Source organism: Vitis vinifera, chromosome 17, assembly GCF_030704535.1.
Source record: "Vitis vinifera cultivar Pinot Noir 40024 chromosome 17, ASM3070453v1".
Classification (NCBI taxonomy): domain Eukaryota; kingdom Viridiplantae; phylum Streptophyta; class Magnoliopsida; order Vitales; family Vitaceae; genus Vitis; species Vitis vinifera.
Window position 1 is genome coordinate 16,401,295 of NC_081821.1, and position 21,681 is coordinate 16,422,975.

Consider the following 21,681-nt stretch of genomic DNA (forward strand, 5'->3'; position numbering starts at 1 on the left):
ATTGGAAAAATATAAAAAATTAATAAAGTTCTAAAATTTTTATAAATTAAAAATAATTTGATAAAATAAATTATTAATAATTTTAATTATTTAAATAAATTAATGCTAATAGAAAAAAGTTATCACAACAAATTTGTAACAAAATTTTAGAAGTTAAATCTCAAATAAATATTTTTTTGTAAATGGAATTAATTTTTTATTTAAAATCTAATAAAACATGTTTTCATAAAAATAGTTTTTAATTTTTAAAATAAATGAATATAAATATATTAAAAGAATTTAAGTTAATATTTTCTTAAAAAATTTGATAAACATTATCTTTGATAGTACCTATATCAATTACACTTACAAAATAACTTTAATATATGTATTCTTGTTTATTTTATCATTTTTTTGAAGTTTTTCTAAGCATTTTCATGAATATTTAATAATTTTCATCCCACCAATATTTTTGTCAAAATATCCACTAATATTTTATCGATATTTTTGTAAAATTCAAATACCGATATATTTGTATTTATCAGTATTTCAAACCTTGCTTAGAACTAAACTACCTTTTTTTTTATTTGTGGTCATGCTGCCTTTCGCTCAGCACAATCTTTCACCTTTATAACTTGTACTTAGTTAATAATAAAATGTTTCTCACTTACAATTTTTTTTTATGAAGCTATCCATGTCCCTATTACTCTTTCTCAGATGATTAAGATGGATCCCCGAAGACATTTTGGCATCTATGCTAGTTTTGATTCCGAATATTTGAAAACTCAAATAAGTGATGTTTTTATGACACATTTTATCTATTACCATTTTGATGAGACAATTTTCTCATCGTTAGGGGAGGAAAGTTATTTGCAGCAGAACAACATGAAAATAATTAGGGAAACTTGTGCTTTGGAGTTGCTATTTGGGAATTATATGGTTTTCGGAACCCAACAATGGGAAAAATGAGAATTAGCTTTTAATATGAAAAGTATTATCGTTTTTGTGCACTCTGAGCTGGCTCCATCTTCTGTGCCCAAATTGCCACTCCATTTCTCCATCTCAGCATCCTTAGCATCATCCCAACCTCCATGTCAGCAGGACCATTGAAATTATGAAAAAAACACTAAATTTTGAATCTTTATTTCTCAAAAAAAAAAAAAAACACCCGACCTGATAACCCAATCTAAATGTTTTCCTCTCTCATTTGGAAACTTTCTCTCATCTTTCTTCATTCTCGACAACACAAAATTTCTCTCATTTCAATTTAGAAACCAAAATCCAAAACTCCAAGGCGGCGTTAAAACACACCTTTTGGCGTTCCTTTGGTTAAGACACCTCAACTGGGCACTTACCTTAAGCCCTAGCCGCAGTTGGCTCTCGTCTAGCAGCCATGGGAGTCCAAGAGAATTCGGTAAAAACGAAATGGAGCTCGGGTGGAGAGAGTAGGTACCCAAAAACCAAAACCCTAACCTCCAAATGCATCCTAGACTCGGAAATCCATGTCCAAGATAGCTCTATCAACAAGAAATGACACCAAACATCTCTCTTAGACCATTGAATCAGCGAAGCCTTGAAGAACCAGAGGAAACAGTGCAGAAAATGAAGTGCGAGAGACTCTTAAAGTATCGGGTCTAGACAAACTGGTCGACCGGTCCTCGACCGATACTCAATTGGGGAGAAACGTATACTGGAAGAGAGAGAATGTTTGTTCCCCTTTGGTATTTTGGTGACTGTACATTAGGTACTACCTTAATAGCCCTTAGGCACTACCTTAATCTACTTTAGGTACTACGTTAACCGACTTTAGGTTCTACCTTAGTTAAATTTGTGTACTACCTGTGTGAAGGCTCGAAACTTCATTTGTGGATATTACTTACTTCATTTGTGACCCTTAAAGCATGCCATTATGTGATTAATTAGTGTGGTCAATTGGTTCACCTTTGGTATTTTGGTGACTATACCTTAGGTACTACCTTAATCTACCTTAGATACTATCTTAACTGACCTTAGGTACTATCTTAGTTAACCTTGACATAAGAACTGTTATTATCCTAAAATGTGGAATACATGTGTGAATTATATACATTTTGTACTATCTTTTGCAATAGTCATTCATAATAGCAACTATGGCAACTACAATGCTAGCTATTTACCCTATTTGCTCAAATTTGACCTCCTTCAACCTGAGTTATGCTTTAGAGACTCGTGGAACTGACCTGATAAAGCTAATCCGCCACTACAAAAAACTTCATCGATTGTGGGTACTAACTTTTATCCTAACTATCATCTCTAAAAATCAATACTCTTCCTTTATTGAGATGTATGACAAGTTCCTATGATTTATGCAAATATTGGATTGCATTGGAGACAAGGGACTAGGAGTTGTAGCTTCTATGGACTTTGTAGATGCATTCTAACCTTCCAAATTTTTATTGTTTTCTAGTAGTTGTACTTTGTTTAGGTGAATTGATTATTCTATTTTTAGTTAAGGCAGATTTAGGGATATTGCTATTTAATTTACCAAAGATCTCTTGTTTGTAATTCTCATTATCATATATAGATCTTGGTTAAGATTTGCCTATTTCCTCAGCAGCAATAATATTAGTTACCAATGAAATGAATCTTGTGTAACCTGTAACATCATTTTTGTGTAACCTTATAAATAATACTTTTGAGACCAAGAAAAATTATTATTTTAATAAGGCTATTGATTTATTGATAAATGAATATTTATTAATTTATAAAAAGTATTATATTTTCATTTTATAATATTTATACATGTATGACTTATAAATAAGGTATTCTAATTACAATAATAATAATAATAAAAATTAGATACCTCAAAGATAGGTAGACTCATCAATGGACCCTCTATCCTCTTGTTTTCCATCTAATTTTTCATGTCCGTCATAGAAAATAAGATGGTTAATTATTCATTATTTTTTCAATCCAACTGCTCTTTTGATTTTGGAAAAAAAAAAATATATCTTTATCAATATTAATTTGACCAGAATGAAGACAAATTTACCTAAGCATAGCATTATGACCAAAATATAAAAATAATAATAGAAATAAAAACCCTCGTATGATTTGAAGCATCTAGTTACCCATTATTAAAACCCATGAAGTCTAGGTAGCAAATGAAGGAACTAAATCCTGCAATAGAGATGATATTGATCCTTCAAATGATTCACATACATGAATAAATTTGGGTTGGTGTAAGAGGCAATAGTTGTTTCATCGTGGACACAATTTCTATTATTTTCCCTTCTATGCTTTCATGGTTTAGCCACAAATGTCATTTTCTCTTTGCTCCCCACTTTCAGTTTTAGCTCATTCAACTGTCTAGGAGCGGGTTGGTGTCCTTTTCAGTTTTAGACATAAAACTGGTCGACTGGTTACCTCATCCCAGATGGGGTTTGGTTGAGAGATGCAAAACATTTTCTCTTTCTTCCAGTAGCATTAATCACAAAATGGCATGCTCTAAAGGTCACAAATGAAGTAAATAATATCCATAAATGAAGTTCTAAGCCTTCACATAGGTAGTACGCAAGTTTAACTAAGGTAGTACCTAAGGTCAGTTAAGGTAGTACTTAAAGTAGATTAAGATAGTATCAAGGGCAATTAAGGTAGTACCTAAAGTACAATCATTAAAATACCATAGGTGAACCAACTGAACACACTAATTAATCACAAAATGGCATGCTTTAGGGGTCATAAATGAAGTAAGTAATATATACAAATAAAGTTTCAAGCCTTCACATAGGTAGTACGCAAATTTAACTAAGGTAGTACCTAAGGTCGGTTAAGGTAGTACCTAAAGTAGATTAAGGTAGTACATAAGGTACAGTCACCAAAATACCAAAGGGAAACAAACATTCTCTCTCTTCCAATAGACTTTTCTTCCTAGTTGAGGATCGGTCGACTGGTTCGTCAGGACCCAATACTTTATGAGTCTCCCGCGCTTCATTTTCTACATCTTTTCCTTTGGTTCTTCAAGGTTTTTTCCGATTCAATGGTCTAGGAGAGATGGTTGGTGCTATTTCTTGCTGATATAGCTATCTTAGACATAGATTTGTGAGTCTAGGACGCATTTTGAGGTTAGGGTTTCGGTTTTTGGGTACCTACTCTCTCCACCCGAGCTCCATTTCGTTTTTCTCGAATTCTCTTAGACTCCCATGGCTCCTAGATGAGAGTCAGTTGTGGCTAGGGCTCAGGGCAAGCGCCCAGTTAAGGTGTCCAAGCCAGAGGCATGCCGAAAGTCGCGTTTTGATGTTGCCTTGGAGTTTTGGATTTGGGTTTCTGAACTGAAATGAGAGAAATTTTAGGTTGTTAGGAGTGAAGAAGGATGATAGAAAGATTTTAAATGAGATAGGAAAACATTTAGATTGGGTGGTCGGTTCAGGTTAGGTCTTGCTAACATGGAGGTTGGGAGAATGTTGAGGATGCTAAGCTAGAGAAACGGACGGGCAATTTGGGCACAGAAGATGGAGTCGACTCAAAGTGCACAAAAATGATACACTACAAGGAAAAAGATATATGGTGACATTTATAATAAGTCACTATAAACATAGGGTGTTACTACAACATAGCGTCACCTTATCCACTGACACCATAGAGGGTATTAATTGGTGACGTATTTGGAAGTGACACCAAAGCAGATAAATGGTGACACATTCAGAAGAGACACCATATATTTTTAGTGATGCTTAATTTGATATAGAGTTGTATGAGATATATAAGATGTCATATTAAATGCATCATCTTTGAGTTATGGTGTCACATTAAATGTATCACCTTTAATTTATGGTGTCACATCATTGTAAATGATTATGGAAGATATGGTTGTTTTTTGTTGATTAGTTTGTAGATTTTTGTAATGCTTATTAATAAATAAGACTAACCTATGTAAATTGTCCATAAATATAATAATCATATTACATTTAACTTATATTTTCATAATGCTTATGAATTAATTTGTAACATATTACATCATCCAATAATATTTGTATATCAAATGTTCACAAAATGATAATACATCAAACACATCAAACCCACCAAAACTAAAAAAGAAAAGTGAATACACATTAAAACATGATTTAGAAATGTTAAGCTTCCCAACATTCATGTATACTTGCATTTCATATGCATAAAACCGGTTAACCATAAAATGACACAAGAGTTGCATCCAAAAACCCAAAATTCTCAATTCCAAATAAAGTAACATTTATGTCCTATAATGTATGACATAAGAGTCATATCTAAAAACCTAAATCTTGTTGCCTCTTTCTCCTTTCTTTTTATTCTTCATATTGTCCTCCCAAGAGTGTATACCTGCATTTCATAGTTTAATGAGTTTTAGAGTACTTATTGAAAATAAAAATGTGATGTTATAAACAATAAACAAATCTAAGTACTAATATTTTCTTTTTCTTTTTCCTTTTTCTCATTTTGGTATAAAAATAATTCGTAAAGAATAAGTAATGTTATACAATATCAATGGAAAATTCAATCATATAACAACTAAGGGACTTACCATGAATGATCACGATACATCAATATGATTCATGATTAGTTATAACACAAAAGTAATCTATTTTTCTCTAATTTCATCAAATTCTACTTGAGAATATGTTTTATTTGTCATCAAACTGAAATCAAATGAGAATAACATTAATATCACAATAATTAAAAGTATGAAATTATGTACAATTCATTAAACGAGTAAAATCTTTGATGCAATAACTGTAAAATCAACAATTATTTCTTTAATGAATCTCATAACAAAGTAGTCATATTTGAACTCAGTATTATTTTTTTACTATTAAATTATTTTTAAACAAAATAACAATTATTAATATATTGGTTCATTTTTAAATACTTTCATAAGAATATATTTTAACTACAAGTTATTTTAATTTATCAAAAGATTTTTAGGAAATGAGCTATTATCCATTTATTATTTTCTTATTTTTCAAAAAATATTTTCAGTCATTTTATACACGTTTTCAACTACTAAAATTATTGTTTTTATAGAATAAACAAAGAAGCATACACTTCTTCTCCACTCACTAAGTCAACTATTACAATCACCATAATATTTTATTCACCTACCAATATCTCATTCCATTTAGATAACTCTCTCAACAAAATCATTTCTACAATACTTTTTACTCTCCTATGATATTGAATATTTTATTCCATTTAGGTGACTCTCAACACAAAGAAAAGTAGGAATGTCTTCTTAGGTTAACTAAACAAAGACTTTTTTTTTTACTTTACAATATGTATAAAAAAAACAATTATTTATTACAAGAAATGTGGTAGAAAGGTCATTTCATTTTTAAAGAATTTTTTAGAATTTCTTAAACATTTACAAAAAATAGAATCTAACAGTTTTATTTCTAAAAAAATTGATCAATTCAAAAAAGAAAGAAGAATGTTATTTTTTAAGAAAAGTTAATAAACCACTTTATTCTTGAATTATCTAAACAAAACTTACTAAAAAATATTTTATCCCAAATTTATTTTCAAAACTTTCTTATTGAAAACTATCTCATATATAAATTATTTTATTATATAGAGAAATTATTATTTTATTCTTTTTTTAGAGAAAAATTCACTTGTTTATTAAATATCAAAGAAGTCTATTTTTATGTCTATTATATATATATAAATTCTCTTATTTTCATACAAGAAATTTCCATTTATGCCTAAAATACTTTTAGAAAAATCATTGCCAACAAAATTTTATTTTTAAAATTATTTTCAACATTCTTATTTAAAAAAATTATCATTGGATTATTTTCAAAAAGGACAGTCCTAAAAAAATTAACCATTTATAACCCAATTTAAACTCAAAAATTATCCCCAATATTATTTTATATTCCTAAATTATTTTCAAACAAAATAACAATTATTAATATTTTGATTCATTTTTAAATACTTTCACAAAAATATATTTTAACCACATATTATTTTAATTTATCAAAATATTTTTAGGAAATGAGTTATTTTCCATTTATTACTATCCTATTTTTCAAAACATTATTTCAGGCATTTCATTCACATTTTAAAATTTCAAATACTAAAATTATTGTTTTTATAAAACAACAAAGCATGTAAATTTCAACTACTAAAATTATTGTTTTTATAGAATAAACAAAGCAACATACACTTATCTTCCATTTACTAATTCAACTATTACAATCACCCCAATATTTTGTTCACCTACCAATAATTCATTCCATGTAGGTGACTCTAAAAAAAAAAAGTCATATTTATAATACCCTTTACGACTCTAATACCCAATATTCTATTCTATTTAGGTGACTCAATACAAAGAAAGTGGGAATGTTTTCTTAGGTTAACCGAAGAAAACCCTAAATAACTTAAGTGCTTTTGGATTAATTGAGTATCATCTTGTAGTAGATGTCAATCTCTATTATTAGACTTCACCAAAAAGCTCCTAGCACGGTGGAAAAAAGTATCAAATATAGTCAAGTCTTCAATAAAATACTATTTCATGCGAAAAATTACTACAAACTAGTGTATCTCTCATTCTCAATTAGACAAAATTTTTAAAAATAATTCATTTTTCTTGTTTTCATTTGTTTTGGGGCTTATTAGCAATGAAACAAAAAATATGTTAGAATGTTAAACCTAGTTTTTACTTCCCTGGAACTCGATAAAAAACACCATTTACAAAACCCACATCATAGATATACTAAATCAAGAGATATAAAACAATTATACTAACAAAGTTTTTTGCATTAATAAAAAAAATGAAGATGGTAGATAAGAGATTTTGACTTACCCGAGATTTTACGAAGCAAAGAATATCAATTATGGGTGTGCCGACCATGGGTGTGAGAAGAAGGAGAAGAAAACGATGGTTAGGGTTAAGCAATAAGATCTTTTATATTAGTTAATGTATATATGGAAACAATGGACTTTTCATAAATTGTTCCTACTCACTATTTTTAAAAAGGGCCCATTAAGTAATAAAATTTAAAACTTTTTATTTCATATGGTGTCACTTCCAAAAAATGACACCGTAAATCTGAAATTAGCATCATCTAACTATCATAATTGAAGATTTTTTATATGATGTGTCACCTTTATAAATTTTAAGTTCAATGGTGTCATTATTTTAAATGCGACACCATAAATAGTGACATCATATATTATTTTTGTAGTAGTGTAATACTTTTTATATTAAAAGGTGATTCTCATATTCCCCATTGTTGGGTTCTGAAAACAATATAATTCCCAAATAGCAGCTTCAAAACACAAGTTTCCCAAATAATTAAAGATAGAAAACATCCATTGTCGAATCTTGTGGTCCAAGCTATTGATTGAGATATATATATCAACATATATACTTAGGAAAAAATGTTATATGATGTGTGAGGATAAGCTGTTTTAACTTTATAATGAAGGACAGTTTGAATTCAAATAATTCAACTTCAAACTTCTCTCCTGTATTAATTTCTTCATTGATCGAGGCTACCTGATATGATTCAACTAGGGTTTTAGATCATCCATTTATATATAGAAGTTAAGTTAGGTAATAGTGATAAAGATTACAATGAAACACTACAAGTGCTCAAACTCACAAGGATTACTCAACCTACATGATAGCTCTATAAATACAATCTGTTTCTGCATTCTTTTCTCATCATCATAAGATATATCTTCTAAAAGGTTAACAACAATGAAGACTATATCGTTACTTTTATCCTTGCTGCTCATTGCCCTTGCTTTGAAGCCTTTTCCTGTGGCTGCTGAAGCTGCTCCTGACCCTACTTGACACTGAGGGAAAGAAGCTCCAGTCCGAGGTTGATTACTACATCCTGTCAGTCATCCGTAGGAGAGGCGGTGGTGGCCTCACCCTGGCCAGCACTGGGAACAAGACTTGCCCTCTCGATGTTGTCCAGGAACAAAATGAGGTATCAAACGGTCTCACATTGATGTTTTCGCCAGTGAACCCCAAGAAAGGCGTGATTCGTGTGTCCACTGATCATAACATCGAGTTCTCTGCTGCCACAATCTGCGTACAATCCACTGTGTGGAAGCTTGAGTATGATGAATCATCCGGACAATGGTTTTTCACAACTGGTTGGGTTGAAGGGAACTTGGGGCGTGGAACTTTGAGCAACCAGTTCAAGATCGAGAAATATGAAGATGACAACAATCTGGTCTTCTGTCCAACAGTGTGATTTCTGTAAGCCTGTTTGTGGGGACATTGGCATTTATATCCAGGATGGATATAGGCACTTGGCTCTGAGTGATGTGCCCTTCAAGGTTATGTTCAAGAAGGCTTGAAGATTTGCTGATGACAACATCAATACTGGCTAGCAGTTTATTATGACTTGTGTGCTGAATACTAATTAACCATGTATGCATTTAATCAATTAAAGAGTACTTCCTCTTTGCTTGCGGTTTGTATCATTGCAAATATAAATTCATTATGTCATTTTCAGTTTGTAATAAAGGGCCACGAGAGTATATCAAAGGACTAGTGCCTTTTCACAGAAGCATACTTGGAGGTCGAGTTATATTTATAAAGAGTAGTACTTATAGTTACGAGGAAGTAATTTTTTTTTAAAAAAAATCTTGGGAAATTATCAAAAACACCGCAATATTTTTCACTAGCATCTCAATTCATCCTTGTTTGCGTTTTTCTTTTTTGTGTCGTGTTTCGTACATGGAAATGGAAATGCAAATGGGCAATGAGAATGAATGTTTTGTTTTCATTCTCATTTCTTCTTGAATAAGAATGAATTTAATAATTTCAATTCTTATATTTAGATGATCAAGAATGCAAAGTTGGAATCATTATTTGTTTCCATATTAATGTTAGGTAATAATGAAAATAAGAATGGAGGAAGAAATATATACATATATATATATATATATATATAAACATAAATTCATTTTATAATTTTTCTATAGAATCAAAACAAAAATATTATTTCTAAAAACAAATTTTCCAAACAAGGTTTTGGTTTTCCATTTTTTTTTTTTTTTTTTTTGAAAACAACTTGTATTGAAGATCAAAATGTCTCCTATTAGAGATGAATTGAAATCTTGCTTAGGTGAGATTTTATTCACATTTGAAATTATTTTTTATTTCATTATTGTCGTTAGTTGAGTTATCCAAAAATAAAAATAAATAAGAAAATGGATAAAATGACTATTCCTACTCTTCATTTTTGTGTTCAAAAAATTCCTTTTGAAAAATTAACGTCTCATATATTACTTTGAAAGAGTTTAACAAATGGTGGCACTATTGTTTTACCTTCAATAAGCTTTGTCCCTCTCGCACGCATCATTTCAAAACTGTCATCTTCACTTGTATGAACTTATCCAGTTTACTAAATTGACCAAAAAAAATATTCATTTTTTAACTTTCATTAAAAATACTTCTAATTTTCACTTTTCAAATAAATATTAATACGACATTTATTTTGTTAAAAATGAATGACAATATTTTAAAAATTTTAGTAATGAATTATGATATTTTAAAATTGATAGAAACGTCCTAAATTTATTTTAAAACAAATATTGATACTATACAAATTACACTAGATAAATATGAAATGGATGGATAATGATTTTCTTGAATAAATAATACAATTATAATTTTTGAAAATATAAATAATAAATAAAAAATAATAATGTATCCTTTTTATTAAAAAGTAATCATAAATATTTTGGTAGATAATATAAATTAGCAATATTAATACTTTAATTATATTTCTAATTCAAAATGAGGAATTAATAATATTTTAGAAAATGATAATGATTTATAATATTTTATTTAAAATAAACTATAAATAAATAACCCAATTAAATTTTTTTGTTCAACATGAAACAAACCAAGTTGTTTTTATAGGTATACATTTACTATATAATATATAAGTAGTGATAAAGTGTATTTTCGACCAATTTGGTTGATAGAAATCTAGCATCAATTTTTGAGTTAATTTTTTAATTTCAAATTATTTTTAAAAGTATTAAATCATTCACATAGGCTGCACACACGAGAACCGCACAGGATGCACACAAGCTGCATGCACGAGAAGCGCACAAGCCACATGCATGAGAAGTGTACGCAATGTGCATAGGCCATGTGCATGGGAATCGCATGGGACACACACATATGTGGGTAGCAGCATGAGGAGAGATTCTCTAATTTTTCTAGGCATGTTCTTCATCGCAAGGAATTGATCTGGGAACATCTAGATCCAGGTATGAGCATTTTTTTTTTCTGGATATTTATTTTATAATGGTTTTTGAAGCCATTATTTTTCGTTGCATTAGATCTAGAGAGCCCTAAGGATAGGATGCATGCACCCTATGAGATCCAAGACATGGGAACAAAGTAATCTAGGGTTCCCAACAAGCTTTTCCATACACTGCTCTATATGAAGACATTTTAAGGTTAGTCTTATATGTAATTCGATATGCTTAAAAAGCATCTACCAACTTAGTAGCTCAATACTTTTTGCTTATGTTGACCACCTTCACTAGAATCCCTTGTATCTCTCTATTTACTAGTTCAACTTGTCCATTTGCCTATGGATGGTATGAAGAAGTAACTCTATGTCTATCTCCACACATTTTTAGCAAGGATGCTAAGGTTTATCTCCATCTCTTGGTTTTAAGCATTAAGGTACGGTAAACAATTGTTAGACAACATCTAGCAATTATATGTTCACCTTCTCTTGCTTTAGCACCTCAAAAACTTCCAAGTAGTTGTTATGAACTTTATTCCCCTTCAAAACTTAAGGAAATGGAGTAGTAATTCTCTAATCTTTTCTTTCAGATTTCTCAGCTTTACCTTGATCTATCTTTCTTTTTTCCAAGAATTATAGTATTTTTCAATTCCTTTTTCAACCTTATTTTCAATTTTCTTTCATTCATTAATGTAGTTAAGGACTTTTGCACTTCTCAGTGGCACAACCACTACCACCTCATGTTAATCTCTAGAAGAACTCTAACCTCCTCCTAATTCACAAATGGCTTTTGAATTTTAGAGAGTTGGAAATTTTCCTTTCTTCCCATTTCCTTGCATATTAAATTTATTCAAGGTAGTTTGATTGTTAGTGATAGATTATTATGTTTGAGAATTGAATTTTCTTTCTTCTTCATTCCACTTTTTGTACTTAGCTACCGATTTCTTAAACTCCTCATTAAACCTTCCTTGTTATTCAATGAATACTTACATCATAGTTTCTAATGAAGATGATGATGATCTAGAGGGTTGATTGTTCTAGAATTGAGTTGAATATGGTTGATTGAGTTGATTAAAAAAACTTTTGAGAAAGAGAGAGAGAGAGAGAGAGAGAGAAAGAAAGACTTGTGTATTAGAAATAAGAGGAAAATGAGTTTTTAGAAAGAAATGTGAGGAATATTCATGTCCAAAAAGGGTCATGTCTCCTAAAGAATGACCGAGAGGGGTCATTTTTCTAATTTTATAATAATTTTGGCCCTTATGTCCTATATATATATAGTTTATGCATGTGGATTAGACACTAGGTCGTGTTCCAATTATGATATTTGATTTCTTAGGATAGAGCCCTTAAAAGCATAACATGATGTAATAAATTTGGAATTCATTATTTATTTAATGATGTTCTAGTTTCACTTTTATCTATCCTTATTCCATGTATTATACTTTATGAGCATTCTTGTCTACTTCTTTTGCATTGTACATGACTTAGGTGCATTAGGAGTTATACAAAAGATCTAAGTCATAGGTTCCTTACAAATAGATGACTTGTTCACAACCGGTTCATGGGTTTAGCCAACCCATTAGAAATTGTAGTGCACCACCTCTTAATTATAGGGATGGTTGGTCTTGGCTATCAAGATGGGTTTCCCATGGTGAGTGTACTAGTGTGAATGGTTACACATTAAACAAGACCTATGGTGAGTCATGACTTAAGGCTGTCAAGTAGTCATGACCTCACCAAGTTGCTTCATTGTGTTGTCTCTCAACCTTGAGAGAATATTGAGTTTGTGTTAAAGTTAGCAGTGGCTTTGACCTACAAGTGAGATCGTAAGCTGATCATATATTCCCTATGGATTGGGTCACTATTGATAGAAACCGATAGCAATATGTATTCTCAATAAAGGCACCATGATATCTCATGGGATTGAGACAATGTGTCTCTTGGGTGATCCTAAGGAGGTGTGCTCATGAAAACTATAGCCATAGTAGTTCCTTAAGTGGAACTTGACATAGGCTCTTTAAAAGCTAAGACATGTCAGTTAAATACATAAAATGAGGATTTGTAACTGATCAAGGATAGTAAATGTTGTCTTGAAAGGCTGATAGCTTTCGCCTTGTTAGATTATGGACACTAGCTCATAGGAAGACTGAACATAATGGATAGTAGGTCACAAACTTGAGCACATAGTGTCTTGTTGTTGTTTACATAGGATATTGGAGTTCAATTGATTCTTTGTAGTGGAATGTTGAATCAACTTCAAAATTGGATTATGAGGGAGCCAATACTTCTATAAGTCTCAGTGGTCCCCACTCTAAACTCATATACCTTGTTGGCATGGATTATGAGGGTTGAATTGGCTATAGGTTCACTTTTGTGCATAAGGATGTTTTGGTAATTACGCAAGGTTGCACAGGGATAAGTGAACAAGGTCTCTAAATTGAGCTAATTGATTAAATTATTAGGCCTTATTGAGTTAATTAATCAATTAGGAACCATTTTGGGCTAAATTAAGTGACCCGAGCCTATGTGCACTCAAGTCACTTAAACCCAGTTAAGAACCCTATAAATGACCCTTAGGGGTTTAAGTTTCTATAACATTTATCTTCCGCCATCCAAAGAGAAAGAGAGTCATAGCCTCCACCCTCCCCCCCCATTGGAAGTGTGCCAAGAACAAGGTTGAGTCATCGAGCGGAAGATCATGGGTTTATGAGACTTCCAACAACTTCAAAATCGTCTTCAACACTTGGAATTTAAGGTTTGGGAATATCCAAACCTAAAGATTAGTACTTAAACCTAAAAGATTAATTTTAAAAAAATTGGTATTGCTTCATTGCTTAGATCTAAGATGCCAAGATGATTCTTACTCACATTAAGCTTCCACATTATATCAGTTTACTTGACTTCAAGTCAAGTTGGGACTCTTCAATACCACCCTTGATCAACTTGCTACTCTAAGCAAAATTAAGACACCAACTCGAAGCTCCAGTTTAAATTAAACTCTTCCAAAGACTCACTACACAGTATGCAACATAAAAAAGAGGTCCATTTGAGGGAAAAATTATTATTCCCAATTTTTATTTTTATTTAAAAAAAACAATTTATTAAATTTTCACATAATGGAACTAAAATTGCCACCCTCTTATAGATTCTCTAGGGTTACCAAAGTTTCTAAGGCATTCAACTCTAGTATTAATTATCATTGAATATTAATCATATTCCTACAAGCACTAAATATAGGGTGGTGATTCATGTTGGTAGGTCGTGTTCATGTAATATCAAAGGCTAGATACTTGACTAAAAGACAACCAATTATTAAACATGTAGCATATCATATAACCCGTTTAACCTATTTTGTAATCTTTAACCAATAATTGATTTATTTAAAATTTGATTGTGAATAAGATAAGTCAATTGAGTCATAAACATGTCAAGTTTGGAGGTAAATAATATAGATTTATATAAGACTTATAATCAAGTCCATTGACATAATTGTTAAATAAGTAAATTTGAATCAAATATGTGTTGTACAGGTTGACTAAAAAATAATCTATTTATTAAATGGATTATACATGTTGACATAAATTTGATTTCAAACACAATTATACTCAATTGGAACCTATGAAAAACATGTTGAATTTGAATCATATTAGCGAATTATATCAAATTTTGTCACCCTTCATAAGAACTTAGAGTTCATTTGAGAGTGATTTTAATAAAAATGTTTTTAGTATACAATATTTTTGTCTAGTGCTTTTAGTGTGTAACATTTATTTTTCTATTTTGTAGCACTTATAATATAAATACTTTTATGGAGAACAAGTTCATTTATAAACCAAAAAGTATTTTTGATGGTACTTTTATTAATCATTTTTATATAACAAAAAAGTGATTTTTGCAAAAGCCATATGTCAAATGCTATTAAAATCACTTCTAAGTATTTTTTAAAAGTGAGTTTTGAGACCTTCACAAACTTTTAATTGTTAGGAACCTTGGGTTTCTCCATTCCTTGACCTTAGATCTCATAAGGTCCATGTAAACTATCCTAGATTTCTCTAAATCTATCGTAATGGAAACATATAGTTATAAAAACAATATTAGGATAAAAATCTAAAGATATAGTGCTCATACTTGGGTCTAGATGTTCACAGATCAATTCCTCTCGATGAAGAACATTTCTAAAGGTCTTGTAGCTTGGTGAATTATGACAATTGATAGCCTTGTATTATGATTTACCATAGGTCTTGTCCAATGCGCATCACATATACTAGTGCACTCACCATGAAAAACTCATCCTGACAGGCAAGACAAGTCATCCCTCCAATTAAAAGGTGGTGTACTACAGTCTCTATTAGATTGCTCAAATCCATGAACCGATTATGGACAACTTATGTACTTACAAGGAGCCTATGACTTGTATCTTCTATGAAACTCATAATACACCTAAGTTATATACAATGTAAGAGACATGGGTTGAATGCTCAAATCAATGTCAATACATCAAAGAGATAGTACGGTGACAGTTAAATCTTAACTTTGTTACATCATGTCTTGCTTTTAAGGGCTCAATGTCAACACTTGTTTTTATAAGGAAAACACTTTCAAGTATTAAGAAACACTTTTATCCCTTTTAAAATCACTTAAATAGGATTTTACTACAATGTCATGTAATTTACTCTAGTTCAAAACAAATATAAGCTAAACCTCCAATCAGGTTCCATGTCATAAGTATTAGTTTCTATTCCTGTCTTGCCTATTAGCTAATCAATCAGTTCCTGCTCTTAAATTTAAAACTGATGACTCATGTGCCATGAAAATGTGTGACTTTTGGACCTTGCCCCGCAACTATGGTTTGATCATGAAGCCAGGTAGTTTGGCTTTATATGGGTTATCAATGATGTCTTAAAATCAATCCTATTTTGAATTAGTATTTAACTTTTGCATTTAACACTAAAAGAAGCAAAAGTAAAAATAATTCATATTGTGATGCGGGATTAAATTTGTTGTTTAGAAATTGTATTTTAAAAATGATTTTATTAAAAATAACAATAGTTATAATATTTTTTAAATATTTTAATTGAATAAAATTTTCTTTTGATTGAATTTAAGGAAAAACATTATTTTTCTTACTCTAAAATTTAAATAAAGAATATTGAGAAGCATAAAGTGTGAGATCCATGGTTACGAGAACTATTCAAATATTCTAAAAAATTATATTTAACCATCAAGTGTTACTTTACTATTTGAGAAGCTCTGTCAAACAAGACTATAAGATATCAGGGTCATCCTATAGTTCAAAAGGAGCACTATAAAATCATTTTTTGGAATTTGAAAAATAAGCATATCATCATCATTGTATAAGAATTGGAAGGTGGAGAGTGAAACCGCCCCACATGATCTTGATCTTGTTGTACAACACAAGAAAAATGTACATTTCTTCACGAAAAAGGATACTGTGATTCATGTGCAAGTAGTAGATGAGGATGAGGGGCTTTGACTTGGAACAAACCATTCAAACATATATGATGAAACTTCCTAAGCATGCAGGAATGGTTGAATGAACTGAGTTTTTTTATTAAAGTAATCGAACTTGCACGGAGCATTTATTCATAAAAGTTCAATTTTGGGATTGTGATAAACATTGAAAATTATGTCTAAAACGGAAAACCTAAATGCTTCCAAAGTCAAAATTACGGGTCTTGTATAACCTTAGACTTTTGTAGACTGAATGTATTGTGCTTGTACAGCAACTGGATATGCATTTCACTTGCTTTAGAGTTTTGTACCACACTACCAATCAACTTTTGACTTTTGCTCTACCCCTAAATATGATGATAAATGAGAAATTGACTGGAACCCATTTCTACTCTCTATTCAAGTACTGGTTCAAAATATTGTCCATTAGACATAATTTCCCTACCAAAGACAAATGTTGCTTTTTGCTAACAACTCATAACTCTGTCGTGTTACTCAACCCATCTCAAAACTCTACGAATACAAGTCATCTCTGCATTCACTTCTCCACATCTCCCAAAAGATTAATATTTACAATGAAGACTACGCTCGTGCTACTCTTCTTCCTCCTCTTTTCCCTACTGTCCAAGCTGCACCTGATCCAGTGCTTGACACTGATAGAAAGAAGCTCCAATCTGGGGTGAATTACTACACCCTGCCAGTTATCCGTGGCAGTGGTGCCATCACAGCGGCCAGTGTCGGGAATGAGACCTGCTCGCTTGATTTTGTGCAAGACTAGGTCGAGGCATCAAATGGTCTCCCATTGACCTTCACACCGTTGAACCCTAAGAAAGGAGTGATCCAGTGCTAACAGATCATAACATAAAGTTATCTGCTGCCACTTGTATACAATCCACAGTGTGGAAGCTTGATGAGTATGATGAATCGATTAGAAAATTGTTTGTTACAACTGGTGGGGTTGAAGGGAACCTGAGTATTCAAACTTTGAGTGATTGGTTCAGGATTGAGAAGTATGACGATGATTACAAACTGGTCTTCTGTTCAACAGTTTGCGATTTCTGCAGGCCTATTTGTGGGGACATCGATCGACATTTATATCCAGGATGGATATAGGCATTTGGCTCTGAGTGATGTGCCACTCAAGGCCATGTTGAAGAGGGCTTGAAGTACGTTGATTTCCTTTAATGTAACTGTTGTGCCAGCAGAAGGTTTAATGCAAACAATGTCACATTGAGAACATAAAAATAAAATAATCACAATAATGGTACACGCCGTTTTAATGTGGTTCGGCCAACCATGCCTCCATCCATAGATGAGAGAATCTTTCCATTATACTACAGAGAACATTACAAAGGACAAAACTAGATACAACTATTGGGTTTTCGAAATATTCCATATTTTCTCATTCCTCGTATTCACACCTTAAATCATGAACCCCTCACTCCACTAGGTATTTCTTGTTCTTCTTCACATCTCTATCCACATCATATAATCTCTACAAGCCCATTTCCATCTCATAACCATTTTCCATCATGATCTAGAATATTTATAGAGATATTTCCAATAACTTTCCTTATTTTATAAGGAAATCTAATATTACAATAACAAATCAACTTAGGAAATGTTCTATACAATATTCTTTCCAAAAATGAATCTTTACTAATTAGGAATTTGAGACACTTTCCAAAAATCTATACCTTGGAAAAAATTCCATTAAGTCAATTTTTCATCTCTTTGTGATAATCTCTTCTTGTATCACATCCCGACGAGAGAGCAATCGACTCCATCTTCAATTGAAATTCCTTTTGTCTTCATCTTGTGTGTTCTATTCTCTTTGACTCTTCTACAGATCTTCAACCAGAGCTTTAATTCTAGTTTGTTGTGAAAAACCATGGCAAAGAATAATAATAGAGAGAAAAGAATAAGAAAACAAAAACAAAACACACAATGATTTATGTGGTTCGACTTTAAGCCTACATCCACAGGTGAAGACAAAGAAGAACTTCCACTATTGTCGAAGGAGATTACAACCTTCGAGCTCTCAAATCCCAAAGCCCCAATTTATACTAAAAAAAAAAAAAAAAAAAAGCTCTCACTATTTTGGTCAAAATCTCTTCCTTTTTTTTTTTTTTACTACTTACAAAGGAAGATTTTGCATAGGAAACTAAGTATATAATTGTCAAAGATATCTTTTCCTAAAAGAAGATCTCATAATAGGATATTTTCTTTATAATAATATAAAACCCATTTACAAGAATATCTTATATTAGGAAACTATCAATAACTTTTTTATTAACTCAAAATACAATTTGTGACACTATCCAACAATCTTCACCTTGGCTCAAATTCCTAAGATTTAAACAAACTCGAAAGTCTTCCAAGTTACTTTGCTCTCACACCTTAAAGGGGCCTTCAAATATTACTAACACCAATTTAATCCAAATAATTTTTAAATTTAACTGTAGGGACAAGCTTAGTCATCATATATGTGGGATTGTCCACTATAAGGATTTTTTTTTCACTACAATAGCACCTTATTCAATCACATCCCTAATAAAATGTATTTTGACATCAATATGTTTGGTCTTCTCATGGTACATTTGATTTCTAGTCAAATGTATGACACTTTGGCTATCATAATACACAAAAGTCAATTCCTGTTGTAAGCCTAAATCGCCAACCAAACCTTTAAGCTAAATTGCTTCTTTCATTGCTTCTATGGTTTCCATGTATTCTGCTTTAGTGGTTGACAATGCAACTGTAGATTACAAAGTTGCTTTCCAACTAATAGCACTACCACATAAAGTGAATACATACCTTGTTAAAGATTTTTTTCTGTCTAAATCTCCAACAAAATCAAAATCAATATAACTAACAATTTCCCTAGAGATGTCGCTACTTTTATCATATACTAAGTTGACATGTGATGTTTCTCTCAAGTATCGAAGTATCCATTTCACTGCTTGCTAATGGATCTTTCAAGGGCAATCTATATATCTACTCACCATACTAAGTGCATATGAAATATTTGGCCTAGTGCAAACCATGACGTACATAAGGCTCTCAAATTCACTAGCATAAGGAATATGTGACATGTACTCCCTCTCTTCTTTGATTTGTGGTGATAAAGCACTTTAAAGTTTAAAGTGAGTTGTTAATAGAGTGCTCACTAGTTTTGACTCATGTATTCCAAAGTGTTCCAACACTTTCTCAAAGTATTTTTTATGTGATAAGTATAATTTCCTCATTTCTTAGTCTCTATGAATCTCCATACCCAATATTTTATTCGCAGCTCTAAGGTCTTTCATTCTAAACTCTCCTTGAATTTGAGTTTTCAACTAGTTGATCTCAAACATATTTTCGCAGGCAATTAACATGTCATCAACATATAACAATAAATAAATGAAAGAACCATCAAACAATTTTTTGTGATAAACACAATTATCATACTCAATCCTATGTGTTATGACATTGAGTCTTGTTTATATGTTAGCAATTTTGTTCCAATTTATGTTTGACAATAGAAGTCCTTTTAGATAGTGACTTGCTCTTCATTGAAGATCATGGGTTGTTGTTCATCCAATCGGGAAGTCAAAATTACGTTTAAAAGGGTTTGACTCGTGGCATATAAAGGCTTATTTGAGGTATAAAAGGATTGGTATCATTTTTTACCTTAAAATGTTTTTCAAAAAGCAAGGATCGTTTCCCGCTCAAAGTGGTTAGAGCTCTCAAGCAGTCATGACAGTCCTACCAAGTTTAGAAACATATTTTGAATGAATTTCAATCCAACTCTAATTTGGAAACTTGAGATACCGAAATCCTTACGGCTTTTGCCTATAAATACCTCCCTTATAACCCTTTGAGGGTTAGAGTTTCAGGTTAGAGATTTGGGCTAAGAGATTAGAGATCATAGAGATCTAATTGTTAAAGAAATCTCATTCTTTAAAGGTATTCTTTAGTGAGAAAAGCCTTATTGTCACACTATTCCCGTTCTCTCATTCAAGGATTCCATTCTTTGAATTGTTGGTTGAAGACGATAATCCCTTTGGAGTGATCGAAGGATCTACTAGGGAGCAACAAATAGTTGTTATGTCGCGAACGTGGATCAAGTTGTAGGTATTGGAGAGTAAGTTTTTAGAGTAAAGAGGTCAAGTAAATATGTGTGACTTGATTTCGAATTGTGGATTTCGATTGATAGGTCCTAGACCTCATGGTTTTTTATTTTCATAGTTTGTGGGGGTTTTCTATGTAAAAATCTTGTGCCTCATTCTCTGTCTCTTTATATTTGATATTACATTTGAATTGCCTAGAATAGGTTAATTTGTTTTGACTTAAGATCTTATAGGGCTATTCTAAAAAGTTTATATTTATTCTTGCATATATTTTGGTTAAAGATATCAAATATATTGAATTGATTGGTTAATTAGTTATTGAATTTGTTGAATTGGTTATCTTATGTTGGTTATATCTATAACCAATTGTTGATTAGTTAGGAATTTTCTTAACTTTGTTAGGTTGGTTATTCTTGTGCTTATTATTATCCCTAACATACTTCAACATATATTGTTAATCTTTGGATATCAATTAACCATATAAATCAGTTTTTTGTTGGGTTGAAATCCTTTTTAAATATCCAGACTATCCCTATAATATATTTGGATAAGAAAAAGTGATTATAATTCATAAATATTGATTTAATTTTTTAAATCACCCTTTCACACACCCCTTCCCCCTCTCTACCGTTTGGGTGTTCCCTATGGGACTTTCGGTTACACAAGGGGTGTATTAAGAGCAATACCCATATTTTTTCATTTCGTATCAGACCAGGATAAAAAATCGATTCTTATCCTATTGATTAAAAATTCAATTTTTATTGCTTATATTATTTAAAAATCAAAGTTTTATTGATCCTGTAAGTTCGATATAGAATAATAAAAAAGTGGTGCTTCTTTGAATAGTCCACCCTATTTTGATGGGAATAACT

General features: G+C 31.2%; 1 long non-coding RNA gene and 2 pseudogenes across 1 annotated transcript; 2 read left to right on the forward strand and 1 right to left on the reverse strand.

Moving 5' to 3' along the window:
• Nucleotides 1-5,046: 5,046 nt before the first annotated feature.
• LOC132252813 (uncharacterized) lies at nt 5,047-8,038 on the reverse strand. Its single transcript, XR_009464597.1, has 2 exons — nt 7,799-8,038; nt 5,047-5,316 (listed from the first exon to the last, which is right to left on the reverse strand). It is a non-coding gene; the product is annotated as an uncharacterized LOC132252813 (long non-coding RNA).
• Nucleotides 8,039-8,698: 660 nt separating this feature from the next.
• LOC100260962 (kunitz trypsin inhibitor 5-like) lies at nt 8,699-9,309 on the forward strand (annotated as a pseudogene).
• A 6,729-nt stretch (nt 9,310-16,038) lies between these two features.
• On the forward strand, nt 16,039-17,862 carry LOC132252783 (kunitz trypsin inhibitor 5-like; annotated as a pseudogene).
• Nucleotides 17,863-21,681: the final 3,819 nt, after the last annotated feature.